Here is a 17,571-nt window from a genome sequence, read left to right as displayed (position 1 = left end):
GACCTGGCCTGGGGTGCTGGGGATGGGCTGGGAGTTCTTCCAGGCCCCGACGGTGGAATGGCGGGAATAAGGGCGCGGTGTGACCCTTGGGGGCTGCCACTGCTCAGCGGAGGTTGGACGGAGGTTGGACGCTGCCCTCGACAGTCCTTGGAAACTGCCTGGGGCATGGGGTAGGGGAGACCTGGAAGAATCCAGCCCTTGTGTGTTCGTGTGTTCATTCATGCGAGTTTGTGAAGGAATCTACCCTCCACACTCCCCATCTAGGCTAAAGATTTATTTTAGGGATGTCAGCTGGGGAGCCCGGGGCAAAGAGTTCTCTCAGTTCTGACTTTAAAGTTGAGGAAGAGGTGTCAACTGAAGAGTGAGTCTTTCCCAAACTTCAGGGGAAGTGAGCCAGGTAGGAGGCCCACTGGATCTTCGGGAAAATCAAGAGAATGAGCTAGGTATCCCACATATCTTGTCTCAGGGGAGGCACCAGAAGTTCCAGGCTCCATTCCAGCTCCACTTCAGTCTCTGCGTGGGGTTTGGTTGCCCGTTTTAGGGTCAGTGGGGCAGTTCCTCTGGGGTTTCCTCTCACAGGGAACTATTGTTCATGCCATCTTGGCATTGGGCCTTGTGTCCTGGCTTGGCCTGGGCTGCTTGCTCTTCTGGCCCAACCAGAGCCTGGAGGGAAAGTCTTCTGAGCTGGAGGTTTCAGGTCACTTAATTCATGTCCTTGTCCTGAAGTTCTGGCCTCTGCCTCCCACCATCTGGTGCCAGTTGCCTTGCTAGGGGATGGCAGTGGCGCACTCTTGCCTAAGTGACTGGTAGATCAGTAGTTATTGCTCTCTATCAGCACTGCCTGTGTTGGAGTTACCCCAGCCCATGTTTACACAGTTGCATGAGTTGAACTAATGGGAGTAGGTGGGGGAGTTGGAAGAAATCCTAGTGTCAGTCACCTGGGTAGACTTCAATGAACCCCTGTTTGGAAGGGATGTGTCGGCAGGGCACATCTTCCCTGTCATTTGGGGTATCAGCAAGAGCCCCTTTGTGATCCGGAGAGTGGTTTGGATAAATTCTCAGTGACTTATGTCCTCTTCCTCCACATCCCAGTTTTCTGAAGGTGTAAGTGGAGGAGAGGGAGGGGCCACCTAGCATCCCACTGTTGAAGAGAAACAGCCTGGGGCTGGAGTATTCTGCTTCCTAAAAAGCAGACCCAGGCTATATAATGTGAGGTGGTGGAATGCAGGGACTAGAAGAGCTCAGCCCAGCATGACAGGATGTGGGACTGAGGAAAACCTAGGTTTGAGGCAGAGACCAGGTTACCTACCATACCTTGTGCTCCCTGCCTAGTTGGTGGAGGGACTGGTCCTCATTTGTCATTTCTTTTGGGGCTCCTCCCAGCCCAGGCTCTAGCTCCCTCCCTCTTCCCAACAGCCTAGATTTCATTTCAGCTCCAGAGCACACCCTCTCTTTCTCCCTGACTGCAGGGCTGGGAATCTAGCTGGGTGGAGTTTGGCTCCCCTCCCTGGGGAAGGAGGAAGTGAGGGGAGCTGTGAAGGTGTGACGAACTGCAGGTGTGATGAACTGCTCCTTCATGTGTGTTGGTGATGAGGGACACATGATAACCCTGGGAAGCTGACTCCTTGCCCTGAGTCACAGGGAGGGGTGGGCAGGGCATAAAAGTGAGCAGGACAGAGGGAGGAAGGGGCTGTTCCAGAGTGGGTGGAGGTGATTCCCTAGTGGATTATTCTGTCCCTCTGCTGTGGTGGATGTGTGATTCCCTACAGTGTAGTCATTGTCCCCTACTGGGGGCTGAGTAACCTAGTGTTGCCGCCAGGCCCAGCAGGAAGAGGGGAGGAAGGCAGGCTGCCCTAATGTGACCTGTGGGTACTGCCTGGACTGAGCCTCCTTTGTGTGACCCGGGGTTTGGGGACAGGGTGGGGTGGGTCAGAGAAGCTGCTGGCTGCTGCCTCTGTCCTCTGTCTGGGGTTTCCTCCTCCTGCTCTCCTTTCCACCTCTGAGGTGACATGTAGAAAGGCAGAGACTCTGGAGGCATAGAGCCCTGCTTTGAGTGCTGTCCTTGACACTCTGATTATCTAACCCTCAGAGAGTTTCCTTGTTGTCAAAATGGGAAGTGCACCATTCACCTAACAAGCCACTGGAACCTGAGGTAAATAATTTTTGTCAAAATACCCAACAAAGAGTGGGTACCTTGGGGCTTTATAAATATTCCTTCTCTTACCTATCAGCCTCCCAGTAAGTGGTTCTGCTAGTATCTGGTTTTGTAGAGGGACTCCTTATTTTTGACTAGGCAAGCGTGACTCAAGCCAAGGCACAATCTGTTCTAGATTATACCTTAGCAATTATTAAACCTTAAATGTATCAAATCTTGTTACAAATGAAATCTGTCTCATGACTCCAATATGCAAAGCAGATAAAGGCTGGCTTTTCTGGAGGCATCCCTGAACTGTTTCCCTTCAGTTGAGTGTATAACTTTGAAAGTCGTTTTCTGGTTCCCAAGTGGGTTATTCCACCTCCCACTGCTATATTTTAACCCATTGGAGAAGACCTGTCCCTGCCCCAGAAATTAAAAATCTTAAACTCTGTTTCTTACAGGATTGGTGCTTGGCAAGAATGTGCCGAAGCAAGCCCCCTTTTCTGTTTTCTCTTCCTTTGCCCAGGTTTGTGGAGAGGTTTTGGCAGTCACAGAGCAGTTTTTGTACTACTAGTTTTTTTTTTTTTCCCCCAAATCCCTACTGCCTCTTGTTTGCCAGCCCCAGCCATGGCTGCAATCAGAAAGAAGCTGGTGATTGTGGGGGATGGTGCCTGAGGAAAGACCTGCCTCCTCATTGTCTTCAGCAAGGATCAGTTTCCAGAGGTCTGCTTCCCTACTGTATTTGAGAACTATATTACAGACATTGAGGAGGACAGCAAGCAGGTAAGGCCAAGAGCCCTTTCCTATCCTGCCTTGGAACCCTGTTCCTGGTCATGTAGTATGTCCTTCCTTACCACTCTCTCACATCTTTGTTTTATTTTCCTGTGGGAACAAGTAAAATTTGAGAAATGAAACTGCACTTTTAGAAAACCTGGATATATTCACGTGTGATGTTACATGCCCATCATGCCAGCTACTCAGGAGACTGAAGCAGGAAGATTGATCACAAGTTTGAGGTCAGTGTGGGCAACTTATCCAGACCCTATCTAAAATAAAAAGGGCTGGAGTGTGGCTTATTGGTAGAGTACTTGCCTAGCATGTGTGAGGCTCTGAGTTAATCCCCAGTACCCCAAAGAAAACCTGGATATATCCTCTGGTTCTACCACATACTCGCTTTGTAATCAGGGCCAAGTCCCTTTGCTTCTGGGTTTAAACTCCCCACCACCACAAAATGGTGATGATGGCATGACTTACCCTAAAGGAGTGTGAGAATTAAAGTGGTATTCACGATAGCTATTCATTTGAGATCACAAAAATCAAACACATTTTAGTGATTTTTGTGGGAGAGGGGTTACTAGGGGTTGAACCCAGCAGCACTTTGCCACTGAACTACATCCCCAGCCCTTTTTACTTTTTTAAACAAATTGATACAGCATCTTGTTAAGTTCCCCAGGATGGCCTTGAACTTGGCGATTCTTCTGTCTCAGCCTCGCACATAGCTGGTTTATAGGTATGCACCAGTACACCCAGTTTACATCTTAGAACTTTAAAGAAAAACTCAATTGAGTTTGTTATGACTGTGATTAATATGGTGCCTTGCACACAGCAGGACCAGTGGTTTGAGAGGATCTCTGGGTAGTAGGTTGGGGCCCTTGGGGTCAGCTATGCATTGCCCGTTTGTCAGGTGGAACTGGCTTTGTGTGACACAGCAGGGCAAGAAGACTATGAATGTCTGCAGCGCCTCTCCTATATGGACACAGATGTCATCCTCATGTGCTTCTCCATTGACAGCCCTGACAGCTTGGGTGAGGACTTTGGAGAGAGGGGTGGAGATGCTTTGGAGTCAGCCATCTTCAGAGGCTGTGGGGATGGCCACAGCCAAGGCCACACATTCTCTGCTGGCTCCTTTGTTGTGGCATCTCCAGTGTTTGGAAGAGCTTGGGGGAGGATATGCTACAAGGGATGGGGTTTTGAGGTATGAAGGAGACCATCAGCCTCAGACTGCTATGGGAAGGAAGACCAGTGCTCACATGCTTAAACCAAGGTACCTGTTGGGACATGTCTGTGCAGAAAACATTCCTGAGAAGTGGACCCTGGAGGTGAAGCACTTCTGCCCCAACATGCCCATCATCCTTGTGGGGAATAAGAAGGACTCGGGCAAGATGAGCATACCAGGAGAGAGCTGGCCAAGATGAAGCAGGTGGGTGGGGCTGCCTGATGGGGAACCCTGGGGAGGAAGGTGCCCTCTGAGGGGTTGCAGGCTGGGGCAGAAATGAGCTCTCTCTTCAGCCAACTGTCCTGTGTTAAGCAGTCATAGTGATATCTACCTCCTCCTCTCCCATGTGTGTGCCCTGCTAAGAATCTGAAGGAACCTCAGTATCAAATCAGATGATCATAGAATGAAGTGACTTGTCCAAGGTCACTTGGCATTTTCATTTATTCCAGTTTATTATTCTGTCTTTGGAATTGGGGCTACTAAGATGAATAAGGAAGTCCTTGTCCACGGGGAGACAGCTTATGTTTCACTTAGGGTATGCAGACTGCACCATCAGTGTACCTGGGGAGGAAGGGCATCATCAATGGCTGAAAAAAGGCTTAGAGGGCAAGGGAGCTGGCTTATTCAGGGTCTCACTAAGCGGTCCACTGACCAGAGGAAGAGTTTATTATCGGAAGCTGCCAGGGTATGGAATAGAGACTATCTTGAGAGGATAATTATATAAGGCAAGGTTTTAAACTGGAAACAGCAGGCACAGGATGGGTTGGAGGGATGATGGAGAAGGTAGGTCATTAAGGAGGTAGCCGACACACATTTAGGCAAAACATATGTGGACCATAGGGTCTGCGATTTGGTGGGAGAGGAGGGGCTAGTCTGGGGACAACTTTGAATGTAAATATGAGGTTTAGATCCCTGCCTTGGGCAGCCGGGGTCTGGATGCTTTGTGGGCTCAAGGCTGGAGGAGGTATTTGTTATAGTTAATATACTTATAGGTCATGTGGTGAGAGGTGCACCTAGCCACCAGCTTCCTCTGCCTTATCTTCTGTCTTCTCAGAAACCCGTCCGATCTGAGGAAGGCTGGGATATGGCAAATCATATCAGTGCCTTGAGTGCTCCACCAAAACCTATGAGGGAGTGCCAGAGGTTTTCGAGATGGCCACTCGAGCTGGCCTCCAGGTCCACAAGAATAAGCGCCGGAGGGGCTGTCCCATTCTCTGAGATCCCCACGGCTCCTGATGCCACCTTTCTTCACAGGGTCTTAGGGATCACCCACCTGCCCTTGAGCTCCACCCTTAGGACTCCATGCTGAAGGCTCCTTTTTACAGTTCCCTCATGCCCAGGACTGCATCGTTTCCCTAGCCCCCAGAGTGGTGGCAGGCCTGCCCTCCCTCCCTGTCCTCTGGGAGCTGGGCCTGTGGCCTGCCCTTCTTGAGCAGTCCCTGTCCCTGCTGCCTTGGTCCAGGGGTAGGGCTCTTGCTCCCTTTGGCCCTCCCCAGAGGATGGTCACACACTAGCACTTTATATACTTCTGGCTCAGAGGAGCATTTCTAGGGTAGTTGGATTGGGGTTTCTCTTTGGGGCAGGGGCCTTGTCTCTGACTGCACTTGGTGGGGGCATGAATAAAGGCCACAGGTTCCAACATGTGTGTGGCAGCTTCCTGTTTCCTTTGTCTGGTTCCTATCTTGTCTACAAGCCCAGAGTCCCATCTCTCTCTTCATTTCCAAGTTGCTTGCCAGACTGGCTCCCTGTTGGCAAAGGCAGGAAGTGGAAGTGTGGAGTCTTAGAGCAGAGATGAGGTCATGCCTGGCTTAGCCTGGGAGGCGGGTGATGGGCATGGTCTCTAGCCTGGACTAAACTTAGAAACCGGTGGGTGGCTTCCCTGCCCACTGAGTTTCCTCCCCTGGACATGGAGGCTGTGAAGAGATGTGGCCCTGGACAGGGTGTGACAGTCTCACCCTCTTGCAGGTCAGCTTGGGGATACAGGAAGCTGGGGCCAAGATGAGGAGACACGATCAAGAAACTTTTGCATAGAACAAGATTTTTTTGTTTTCAGAGTTTTTCTTCCTTCCCCTTCCCCCATAACAATGCTAACAAGCAGCTTGATGTGTCATTCTCCCCAGGAGTGGAAGGGTGGAATGGCTTGGTTGTAAACACCCTCCCCCAGCCTTCCTGTCCCTTAGAGGGGCAGCCCAGCTGGGTTCTGGTTCAGGGTTGGGTGCAGCGGGCTAAGGCTTCGCTTGGTGTGAGAAGGCAGGCAGCTGTATCTTCAGAGCTCATTCCTCCACTGGAGCTCCACTTGCAGGGACAGGCCCCCTTCACTCTCCCACTCCTTGGGGAGGTAGTCATGACCATGGGGCCCTAGAAAGAAAGGAGGTATGCTTTGTCTTCTTTACCTTCTCTTCCACCACTGTCCCCTGCCTGGCCCACCCTGGCCCAACCATACCTAAGGTAGAGGGGCTGAGCTTGCTCAGATCTTGAAGTAAGTTCTGTCCGTTCTGTAGGTCCAGTTTGGCAGGAAAAGGACACCCTGTATACCCTATGTTTTCTTTACAGAACTCCAGGAATCTGTGGGGTACAGAGGTGTTGGCACACAGAGCTGTGCAGGCCTGGATGAGGAGTACCAGCATAGGCTGGAGGCCAGGCCTGGGTCCTGCCACATCTGAGCTTTGGTTGCTCAAGCTCTAAATGTCAGCTCACTTACAAATATGATGGAGGTTTTATGAAGATTAACTGATCCTGAGGATTGAGCCATAAGCAGGTAGTAATGAAGATACAGCTGCCTAAGCTGGGGCTTGTGGCCACCATGAAGGATTACAGGGCAGGAATGCTCACGCTTTCCAGTCAGGGTCATGGCCCAAGAGAATGGGGTTGCCCACTATGATGAGCAAAGCTTTGGCCCAGGTCACAGCCACGTTTAACCTCTGGAAGGAAGAAGTGGTGGGGTCATGGGAAGGAAGGGCCAGAGGAAGGAAGAATTACTGCCACACCCACCAGCCCTCCAACCTTGGGGTTCTTAAGGAAACCCAGGTTAAAGTGCAGACCCAGCTGCAAAAATCTCTGCTTCACACAGTAGAGATAAAGACCACGCTACGTTCTTGGCCTTGGAATTCTTCCACAGAGCCCACCTAGAAGAGATAGAGGCAGGGCTTGAGAATAGGTGGGTTCAAGGGGAACTTAAGGAACGTCTGCCCCATGGCGCTTGAGCTGCAAGGAGGGTACACTGGGCAATTGTCGATCAGTGGGTGAGTGCTGCTACAGGGGACAGGAGGCATTCTCTGGAAGCACAAGCCTCAAGAGTGAAGCTAACTCTGGGATCGAGCCTGTAAAGCCATCAGAACAAAGCAAACAGTGTTGCAAAATATACAGTAACTACAAACAGTGTTTCTGAAACTTTCCTGGAGATAATCAGCAAGTACTTGTTAAGACTATAGAACCTTGGGCCCTAACCCAGACCTCCTGATCAGAATTTTCCAAGGCAGATGTCTCCAAATCTCAAAAGAGTAGGTTTCAGGCTTGCACCTGAGGAGCTGCAAAAAATACTAGTGCCCTGGCTCTGCCCAGAGATATCAGTGTTAATTGGCCCTGGCAGTATTAAAAGCACTCCAGGTGATTTTTCTCTGTACTAAGAGTTTCAAATCACCATCTCAGAGCAAGTGTTAAGCTACTGAGGGTGGAGATGAGGTGATAATATCACATGACAGGCGGGGGTAGGCTGTGGCATTTGGACTTCATTCTTAGGGCAAAGACCTCAAAACTGCCCAATCACAGTGACATGGGAAGTTGTTAAACATGCAGGCTTCCTGATCCCATGCCAGAACTATAAGCTGGAGCTTTGAGGAGCAAGAGGATGGGGAAAAACCCAGTTCTGTCCAAGGCAGTGGAGGTGGGACAGAGACATGGGCCAGACTGAAGCAGTGGCACAGGAGCTGAGGTCTCTGATTTGGGAAAAAGAAGGGTACAAAGAAGGTGAGAGTGAATGTGAAGTAGTGTGTCACCTTCAAGTCCTTTATGTCATCCAGTCTCCAAAGCTCCCTGTCAAGTTTGGTGATGCAATAATGGATTTTTTCCACCTGGAATGAAGGGAAAGGCATCTTTCTCTTATGCAGTCACCTCAATTCAAGAGGAACCAGGCAGAAAGGAGGCCAGAGAGCTGGGGAGCAAAGAGGGAGGAGGCGGCTGACCTCTGCACTCTTCTGAGATATAGGGCCAGCAGAGGCCAGGGCTGTTCGAGAGGTATCACCTGGGGGAGGACCCATCCTTGCTGGGAACTGAGGGCCTTACCTGCTTCCAGTATGGTGAGATGACTCCAATGCTTCGTTGGCTCAGGCGGGATTTCCCCTTCTTAGAGGAAGGGGCCAGGAGCAGCTTCAGGTAGGAGGTCACCTTGGCAGCCTCTTCAGGGTTGAAGAAGGATGGGCTATTGCACTCACGCTCATCTTTGCCCATCACACCATGAAAGATGATGGGAAATCCCTGGACACAGGGTTAGAAGAAACCCTCAGCTGGACTTCCCTGCTTCCCTTCCCTCCCACTCCAAAACCCTTGCAAGCAATAAGGAAGCTTAGGCCAAGGTGACAACTGGAGGGACCCCTTGTGTCCAGTCGAGCCTTTTCCTACCTTCAGTAAACAATCAAGATATGGGGGTGGGGGCCTGAGTCCTGCTCTGTCCAGCCTCACCTGTTGAGGCAGACCCTCTTAGTAGCAGAAGCACTCTCTATCCACCACATCTGCACAGGCCTGCAGCTCTCCATCGTAGTAGAGTTGGTTGGGAATGTCCAGGATGGTGGAATGGGACCTGAGAGGCAGGAGGGAGGGAGAGCTAGACCAAGGCCTGGATTACTTTTGTCCCCTGAGGGGACAGGCTTTAGGCCCACACACGAGCGTCTTGCTTTCTGCTTCCTGCATAGCAGGACACATTCACCTGCAAGTTCTCCTGCCAGGCATTTCACACCACATAAAGCAGAACTTGTGGGTCCATAGGGATCCAGTGACCAGCGAAATTATTATTATTTTTTCAAATTACTTTTAAAAACTAAGATTTACCAGGTATGGTGGTGCATGCCTGTAATCCCAGTGGCTTTGGAGGCAGAGGCAGGAGGATGACCAGTTCAAAGCCAGTAAGACCCTGTCTCTAAAAAATACAAAATAGGCCTGGAGATGTGGCTTAGTGGTCATGTGCCCAGTTCAATCCCTGGCACACCCCATCCCTCAAAAAAAAAAAAAGAAAGAAAAAAAAAACTAAGAAATTAGGGACTCAGCTTTCAATTTTGCCAAGGAAGGTCAGTATGAAAACAATGTATCACTTCCCATTACCCTTATTTGAGATAATATGTTAAATCCAAAAATAAAAGTAGTAAAAACACAATAACATTTCCTTTCTGCAACTGTCCTATTGGTACTCATCCAAGCATTTTTTTTAAAGAGAGAGTGAGAGAGGAGAGAGAGAGAGAGAGAGAGAGAGAGAGAGAGAGAGAGAGAATTTTTTTTTAATATTTATTTTCTAGTTCTCGGTGGACACAACATCTTTGTTGGTATGTGGTGCTGAGGATCGAACCCGGGCCGCACGCATGCCAGGCAAGCGCGCTACCGCTTGAGCCACATCCCCAGCCCTCATCCAAGCATTTTTAATGTCTAAACTTATTCACTAAAAGAAGTATATAAACAGGGTGTGGCTCTGTGTGCTTGTAGGTCCAGCTAGCTATTCAGGAGGCTGAGAAAGGAGACTGGCTGAGGCCAGCCTGGGCAACAAAGAGACTCTTAAAAAAAACAAAACAAAACAGGGCTGGCTATGTAACTCAGTGGTAGAATTTTTGCCTAGCATGTGTGAGAGCCTGGGTTCAATCCCCACCACTGCAAAACAAACAACCCTGCCTAGCCCTCTAATTTGATAATATTTTTATGAAAAACTATTCATTTTCTCATTTCTCCTTGGATTGCCTGGAAATGCCATCTGAGACAGACATCAGACACATCCTGGTGTCTGACCACCCCATATCTAGATAATCTCACTAGTCCAGAATGAAACCACTAGCTAAAGGAGGCCTCCGACCTTCCAGTCTACAGTCATTTCTGCATCACAGAGGCGCAGAGCACCAGGAATGCAGACCAGAGCCTCCCGCGCAGTGGGTGCGGAGGCATGGGCTAGGAGTGGAGGGAGATGAGGGTGTGGGCATACCTGTAGTTTCATAGTAGCTTGGTTATTAACTGAGGTGATGAACTTGGTCGTAGCCATCAGGGCCCTTCTTGTACAGGGCATTGTAGGTGAGCAGCCGTTCCAGCAGCGAGTACCCCAGCCCATACTTCTGTGTCAGTGGGGACTGCAGCACAGGTCCCAGCTGTCGAGGGTCTCCAGCCAGCACCAGTTCCCTCCTGGATTGCCTGTTTCCTTAACTTCCATCAGTCCTAGAAGGCAAGGGTGGAATGAGGAGAAAGGTACGTGATGGGATCTCCCCATGCAGGGTGGCACACCTGCACCCCACCCTGAGCCACTCCCCTGCTATGGCCACCAGACTCTCAGGTTCCATGCAGTGGCCAGCATCATCAATGAAGATGTGTGTGAAGAGATGGATGGGAAACTGGGCTGATACCAACCTGGGAGGTGTCAGGCCAGGCAGGGTCATCCCCAGGCACCCAACTACCAAACCTGAATGCTCATCCAATCTGGTCCCTCACTCACCCACTGAGAACCCTTCCCCATCTTCCCAGCCCACTACACTTTTATTTACACACACACTCCCCACCTGCTGGCCATGATGAGTGGTAATTAAGACTCAGTATTCCTGCAGTTCCTTCTTGGCAGGAAACTCATACTCCCCATTTTTCGCATCCCTGTTACAGTAGGGCTATGGATTGTGAAGCAACATGAGGCATCAGCTTGGTTCTACCCATGTCCCCCCTCACTTTGGCACTGGGCCACTTTATAGACAAGAAAACTGAGGCCCAGGGAGGGTTCTCACCCACCCAAAGGTGAGTAACCAAGTCTCCCTAGTTTTCTGGTTTACCCTTAGAGTCTCCCAGACATCTGCCATCCCTTGACCCTCTGCACTTCCCTTACCTTAATGTCCTCAGGTACCATGCGGATCTCCCTACTGGGGGCCAGGAGGCAGCAGATGGAGCTGGGAAGGTGGACCCAGAGCCACTGACAGAGAAGGTCAGCACCCGAGTTGGACGGAGCTCAGGCTAGGATGTGAGCTTTGGGCAAGTGCTTCACCACCTGAGATGCGGACAGGTAGAGTGTGGGAAGCAGTTTCCCAAACTCTGGTGACTCACACTGGGGCAGTGCAGCATCTGCCTCCCACAGCCAAGGGAGGCAGTGATATAAAAGACAAGTTCTATCCTGGAGCCCTGCTAGTCCAATTAGCACTTTGACGTGGGACAACAACTGCAATAAAACACACAAGTCTATGAATACTGAAATGAAAAAAGTCACTGCAAGAGCCACACAGTGCCCAACCTACTCAACAGTGCTCAACAGCCACACTGACTCTAGCTCCCCACTTTAAAAAAAAAAAAGTAGCTGTAGATGGACAGAATGCCTTTATTTTATCCGTTTATTTTTATGTGATGCTAAGGATTGAACCCAGTGCCTCACCCATGCTAGGCAAGTGCTCTGCCACTGAGCTACAGCCCCAGCCCTCCCCACCTCCTTTTGATGGCTGCTGAGAAACAAGAACTTTCAGGGAGATGAAGGAAATCAGAATTTGGGGAAAAAAGCTCCATCTGGGGGAGTCAAGGATATAGGTCCTAGGTTTATCCTCAAGCCTCACCTGCTTAATGGCCTCCACTAATGTGACAGTCTTGCCAGTGCCTGGAGGCCCAAAGATGATGTAGGAGGCTGAACGTGTGGTGTCCATAACAATGTGCTTTAAGGCCTGCAGCTGCTCTGGGTTTGACTACAGACTCCGGTCATACAGCCTGGCAGGGAGGATAGGAATCCGAACTTCAACTTATCCAGAATCCCAGAGGCCTCTAGGACTCCATCCTCAAGCCCCACACTCCAACCAGCACTGGAGTCCCCTGCCCTCCGTCTCACTTGAGCTTCACATCTGAGGGCAGCAGCGGGACCCCACGGGAGGCCACACGAAAAAGCATGGACCACAGCAGCCTGCGCCCTGTCAGTTCCAGGGCCCGATGCTGGACCCACAAGGGCTGGCGGTTGAAGGTGAAGTTCACCTTGAAAGTCAGCCCATCCACAAATTTGCTCAGGAGGGTTTGGATAGGGAGAAAGGTAGAGGAGCTCCAGTTAGATGGGCCAGACAGTAAAAAGCCAGGACCTCCCTCCACCTCAATCTGCTCCACTCCCTCTTTCCAAGACTTCCATAAAAGCTCCCTAGGAGAGGTAGCTGCTGGAGTAGCTCAGAGTTCCCTGGAAGAAAAGCCCCTGCCCTGTGGTTGGGATCCACTCATCTTAGGAGAAAGCCTCTCGTCTCCCCTGGCCTGAGGGAGAAGACTGAAGAAGGGTTTCCCCAACACCCACCTCATGGAAAAGCTCAGTTTGACACGGTCCAGTTCCACCTTGTGCATGAAGCCCTTGTAGGTGATGGAGTCCTCCTGGTGTGTCTCAGAGGACAGAAGGGAAAACAGGTGGTCCCCCCGCAGCACTGAGGGGTGGCTCTCGGTCACACCAGGAACCTACAGGGTGTGAACTTAACCAACTTCTGTCCCAAGCATGGTCACTGAAGGACCCAACCCCCAGGCTCTCCAGACCTCTGAGGGACGAAAACTGAGGCTCTGGCCTTCTAACCCAAGACTCAGAGAGCTGCGTTTTCCCTGTCCCCCTTCCTCTCCCACCAGACAGGAGTTGTGGGGAGAGGAAGGAGACAACCTTCCCCAGCTGCTCACAGGTGCAGAACTCCAGGGTGCTAGTTTAAGGCCTGGCAGCCGCTTCCCACTCTACTCAGCTGCCCTCTCACCAGCTCCGTTCTACTCTGCCTTTAAAATCTTGTTAAAACTCATCTCCTGTAGTCATCTTGCCCTGATCATCCTTGTTCTCTCTTACCACCTGCATTTGTGTGGAGAAATTCATTCTCATGGGTAATTATGGTCTAAGGTACACACATTCAAAATCTGTGTGCTAGAAAGGGGCCCAAGAATTATCCAGTCCAGCTCTATGCTTTTTAGATAAGGAACCTATGGCTCAGAGAAAGCAAGGATCTTGCCCAAGATCACACAGCTAGTAGTAGCAAAGTCTAGATTAAAACCCCAATGTCCTGCTCTGACACCATTTTCGGCAAGGGATGCCCACCTTACCCCTTGCTGGCCCCTCTGTGACAGGAACCATTTTATCCTTCTAGTTTGCCCTGTATTTAGGAATGGCCTATAGAGGTTGGCTGACTTGAGTCTGCCCTCCATGCACCTGATCTGAGCCCCAACCTCCAGAGTGAGCAGCCTGGGGTTCTGGTCCATGGAGTCCCAGGTCATGGGCACCGATTCCAGGTCATAGTGCCGGATGTCGTGCTCCATCTGCAGCTCCTCCAGGTGCAGCAGCAGTCAGAGTTTCACCTCATAGTTCCTCCATGTCAGGGCTGTCTCCAGGTGGGCCCTGGCAGTGATGGTTGGGGGATGAAGTGGGAAGGGCAGGAAAGGGACAGGTCAAGCACCCCCATGACCAGGAGCATCTACCCTCTCCCATTTGCAACTAGGAACACACCAGGAATCAGAGAAGACCAGAAGGACAGAGAAATGGATTGGGTCAGAGGCCTTGAAGAAGGGAGCCCCAAGTCTTGCTTCCTCCGATGTCCTTGACCCAACCTCAGACCTGACTTGAGTATCCGCAGTAGATCTTATGGCGGAAACATTCTCCCCCAGATCTTCCTTCCATGACTCACACCCTAACCTCATTCAAAAGTCATTCTCTGTTCAAATGTCACCTCCTCAAAGAGGTCAGGACTGACTGCTCTCTGTAAAACATCACCAATTCATCCTCTTGTCCTGCTTTGGTTTTACTTTAGCATTACTTGAGTTCTTCAAAGCACTCACCAGAATATGGAATGTACAAGATAAAATAAAAGAAATGATCAGTGCTCACTGTTCCCCACCATAATGGGCAAGGCCCATTTGGAACAGCACCTGGCAAGTGGGCATGCTCAGCAAGGGTGAAATAATAGAGCCTGGGAGGCTGGACAGACATCCAAAGCAACAGGCAGAGGCCAGCAGGGAGAGAGAAGATGGGAGTGGGGTACCGAGGGGAGGTACTTACTTGATCTCAGCAATCTCCTTTGAGGCAGTGAAGATACTTGTTCCCTGAAGAAGGATGGGGAGCAGCTGTCTGAGGCGTGGGGGTAGGTAGTAGGTCTCCAGTTCCATACTTAGCTTCAAGTCATAGCCTTTAGCACTGCAGAAGTGGGGGGAAAGCTGTCATAAACATTGAACTTGTGACCTTCAAGACTCTGGGAATGCCCCTCCGTGGAGGATGCACAAGGACCCCTGTGATGCCATTGCCAAAGGGTGGTCGGCAGCCTCTGCCCAAGGACATGAAGCTCACTAGCTCATGTGGCTGCTCGGTCCATGGCTGGACCAATTTTGGAAAGCCCAATACTTGGAATATTTAAAAATATTATTTATAATACATTTTCATTATTAAAAAAGAATCTGGCAAAATATTATAACATTTTTACCATCCTGAGACAGCCAATGTTAATTTTGGGGGGTATTCAGGCTTCCAGGTTAATTTATATATATATAGTTTTTGTTTTGGGGTACCAGAAATTGAACCCAGGGACACTTTACCACTCAGCCACATCCCCAGCCAGCCCTTTTTAATTTTGGTTTTGAGACAGGGTCTCAGTAAGTTGCGTAGGGCCTCACAAAGTTGCTGAGACTGGCTTCAAACTTGTAATTCTTCTGCCTCAGCCTCCTAAGTCACTGGGATTATAGGCATGTGCCACTGCAACTGGTACCTATATATTGTTAAATAAAAGTGAACAATTATCTAACTGTGAAAGTCCTACAGTATTTTGTAACTAGCTAACTATGTCGAAAAGATGTTTACACATGAGTCCATTTGCATGACATGTCCAGCATAGGGAAATTTATGGAGACAGAGATAAAGTGAGTGGCTGCTAAGCACTGAGCAGGTGGGTGAGTGATAAAAGGGTGGTAGCTGAAGGGTATTGGTTCACTCTTCTTTGGCATAATAAAATGTTCTAAAACTGACTGTAATAATGGTTGCACATATCTGTGAACATACTAAAAAAAAATCACTGACCTGTATGATATGTGAATTATTTCAGTAAAGTTGTTTTAAAAAAGAGAGAGATCTGGGTGCGGTGGTGCATGCCAATAATCCCAGCACCTCAGGAGGCTGAGACAGAAGGATCAAAAGTTAAAGGCCAGTCTCAACAATGTAGCAAGATCCTGTCTCAAAATAAAAAGGACTGGGACTCTAACTCAGTGGTAAAGTGTTACTTTACTGATTTCAATTCCCAGTACTACCAATTTTTTTAATTTAAAAACAGAAGAGAGGGGGCTGGGTAGAACATGGGCTTAGCATGCATGGTTTTGATCCCCAATGCTATGAGAGAGAGAGAGAGAGAGAGAGAGAGAGAGAGAGAGAGAGAGAGAGAAAGAGAGAGGTGTGTCTGTCTATAATGGGCTGCCTGATAATTCATTACACAGTGAAAACACTTCTTAAAATATGTTTTCATACTGTCCTTGTTCCTGCTACTCTCCTGCAATTTGCTTCCTAGGCAGAAAAATTTTTCTGAGCCCAGACGAGGGAATAAAGGGGCCCCTGGTTCCCAGGTCTGGGCTTTTCCCAAGGGCCCACACTGTTGTGATAAGGACATGCCAAGACCCATCAGGTCTGGACGGAGGGCTTACAAGTCAGGTCTTTCTCCTTCCTCTATCTGGTTGGTCAACACAGGGTTTCCAGTGATCCAGGTGCGCTTGAGGGGAGTCGTGGGCTTCAATTGTGCAGCCAGAGGGCTGTGGGCGATGGCAGCAAAGAAACGGGAAATGTAGAAAGTGCCAGCTCCTTCTGAACCCAACTCCCTAGGTCCCAGCAGCTCCCAGAGCACCGTGGCTGGGAAGTAGCTCACAAAGCTGGTCTTACATTGCACATGCAACTCATAGCATTCACCTGCAGGAAGAAGGCTGAGTGAATGGGATGGGGGAGGGAAGGAAGAGACCCTCCCACCAACATGCTGACCCCGACACTCCGAAGCCGGACCCATCCTGAGAGGAGACCACTGGACAGCCACAGCGTGTGCTCCAAAGCTTCAGCCCTGCAAGGACAAGCCCTGCCTACCAGAGTTCTTTCCTTTGGAAAGCTACTCACCAGGGCCCAGCAGGCAGGGCAGCTTCTGGTCACCATAGTAGAAGGCAAACTGGGGTGTCCAGCAGAGAGGAAAGAGGTGACTGAGGGTAGCAGGTTTGTTTCCTCTGTTCAGGAGCCTCAGGGTCAGCACCTCCTTGTGGTTCAAATCCAGGCAGATAAGGAGCTGCTCATCTTGTGCTTCTTGTGGCCCCTGGACTTCCATGTCCACCCCATGCTTCCCGTGAAGATACTCAGCCCTGGGGAGAGTGGGAGTCAAGGGTGGGGGCCAGGGTAGGAGGGGCCTGGGCTGGGGGATGCCCTGGGGAGAGTGCTAGCCATGTTCCCACCCACAGCCAAGCCCCCCACCTGCTTCCCCCATTCCTTAAGGAAGAGGCCTCCCCACAACTTGAGCAAACTACTCTTTTCTTGGTTAGACAGCCCCTTCCCCCATGCCCTGAGCACCCCTCACAAGCAAGTGTGTGTGCACCAACAAACACACACACACACACGGACACACACACACACACACACCTGTCATAAAAGTTCTTGGCTTGCAGTGACTTGTGGTGCTTGCTGATATCTCCTCTTTTCTGGGAGCCGCGAGTCAGTCCAGTGGTATAGTTTGAAGAACCTGACCCGAGTCTTGGTGACGTATGCCAGATTTGCCTTGAGAAGCACTGAGACTGAACCCAGAGATTCCAGTGTGTGACCGCAGTGCAGCGTCTGAGGCTCCCAGGGCAGCCTAGGGGAGGGGACACATCTCCCAAAGATGAATGGGCACTACCCAGGCAAAAGAGGGAGAGCACAGTGAGTCAAGGTGAGGGGGTTTTACCTTGCTACCTGGGCCGTTACTGCACCTCTGGGAGCCTCGCTTCCCTCCGTTATGAAATGGGAATGGCAGGGCTTGCCTCTTTTAAAGGCTGCTGTGATCCTCACCCAAGATAGTAGCATTGCGGCAAGCCACTTAGCCCAGCACCTGGCACATAGAAGACCTCAGTAATAGTGAGTGATGATTAGTATCACATAAAGAAGTTTCAAATATATCACACCTTGTGTTGTTCTCAAGTAGTTTTCCATAGGAGGCCACACAATCTAACCTAGTGTGAGGAAATGTCCAGAAACCAAGTCATTCTCCAGCTGGGCTAACCTTGTACCTTCTTCCAGGCCAACAGTATAGGAAAG

At 50.2% G+C, this 17,571-nt stretch overlaps 2 pseudogenes; one reads left to right on the top strand and one right to left on the bottom strand.

Annotated features, from left to right (window-relative positions):
* The first annotated feature begins 2,764 nt into the window (after window positions 1-2,764).
* LOC144252144 (rho-related GTP-binding protein RhoC-like) lies at window positions 2,765-5,351 on the top strand (annotated as a pseudogene).
* A 1,048-nt stretch (window positions 5,352-6,399) lies between these two features.
* Window positions 6,400-17,340, bottom strand: LOC144252190 (helicase MOV-10-like; annotated as a pseudogene).
* Between the last annotated feature and the right edge of the window lie 231 nt (window positions 17,341-17,571).

Source organism: Urocitellus parryii, unplaced genomic scaffold (genome assembly GCF_045843805.1).
Source record: "Urocitellus parryii isolate mUroPar1 unplaced genomic scaffold, mUroPar1.hap1 Scaffold_37, whole genome shotgun sequence".
Taxonomy (NCBI): domain Eukaryota; kingdom Metazoa; phylum Chordata; class Mammalia; order Rodentia; family Sciuridae; genus Urocitellus; species Urocitellus parryii.
The sequence above is the reverse complement of the archived record's forward strand: the minus strand, read 5'-3'. Positions and strand labels throughout refer to the sequence as shown.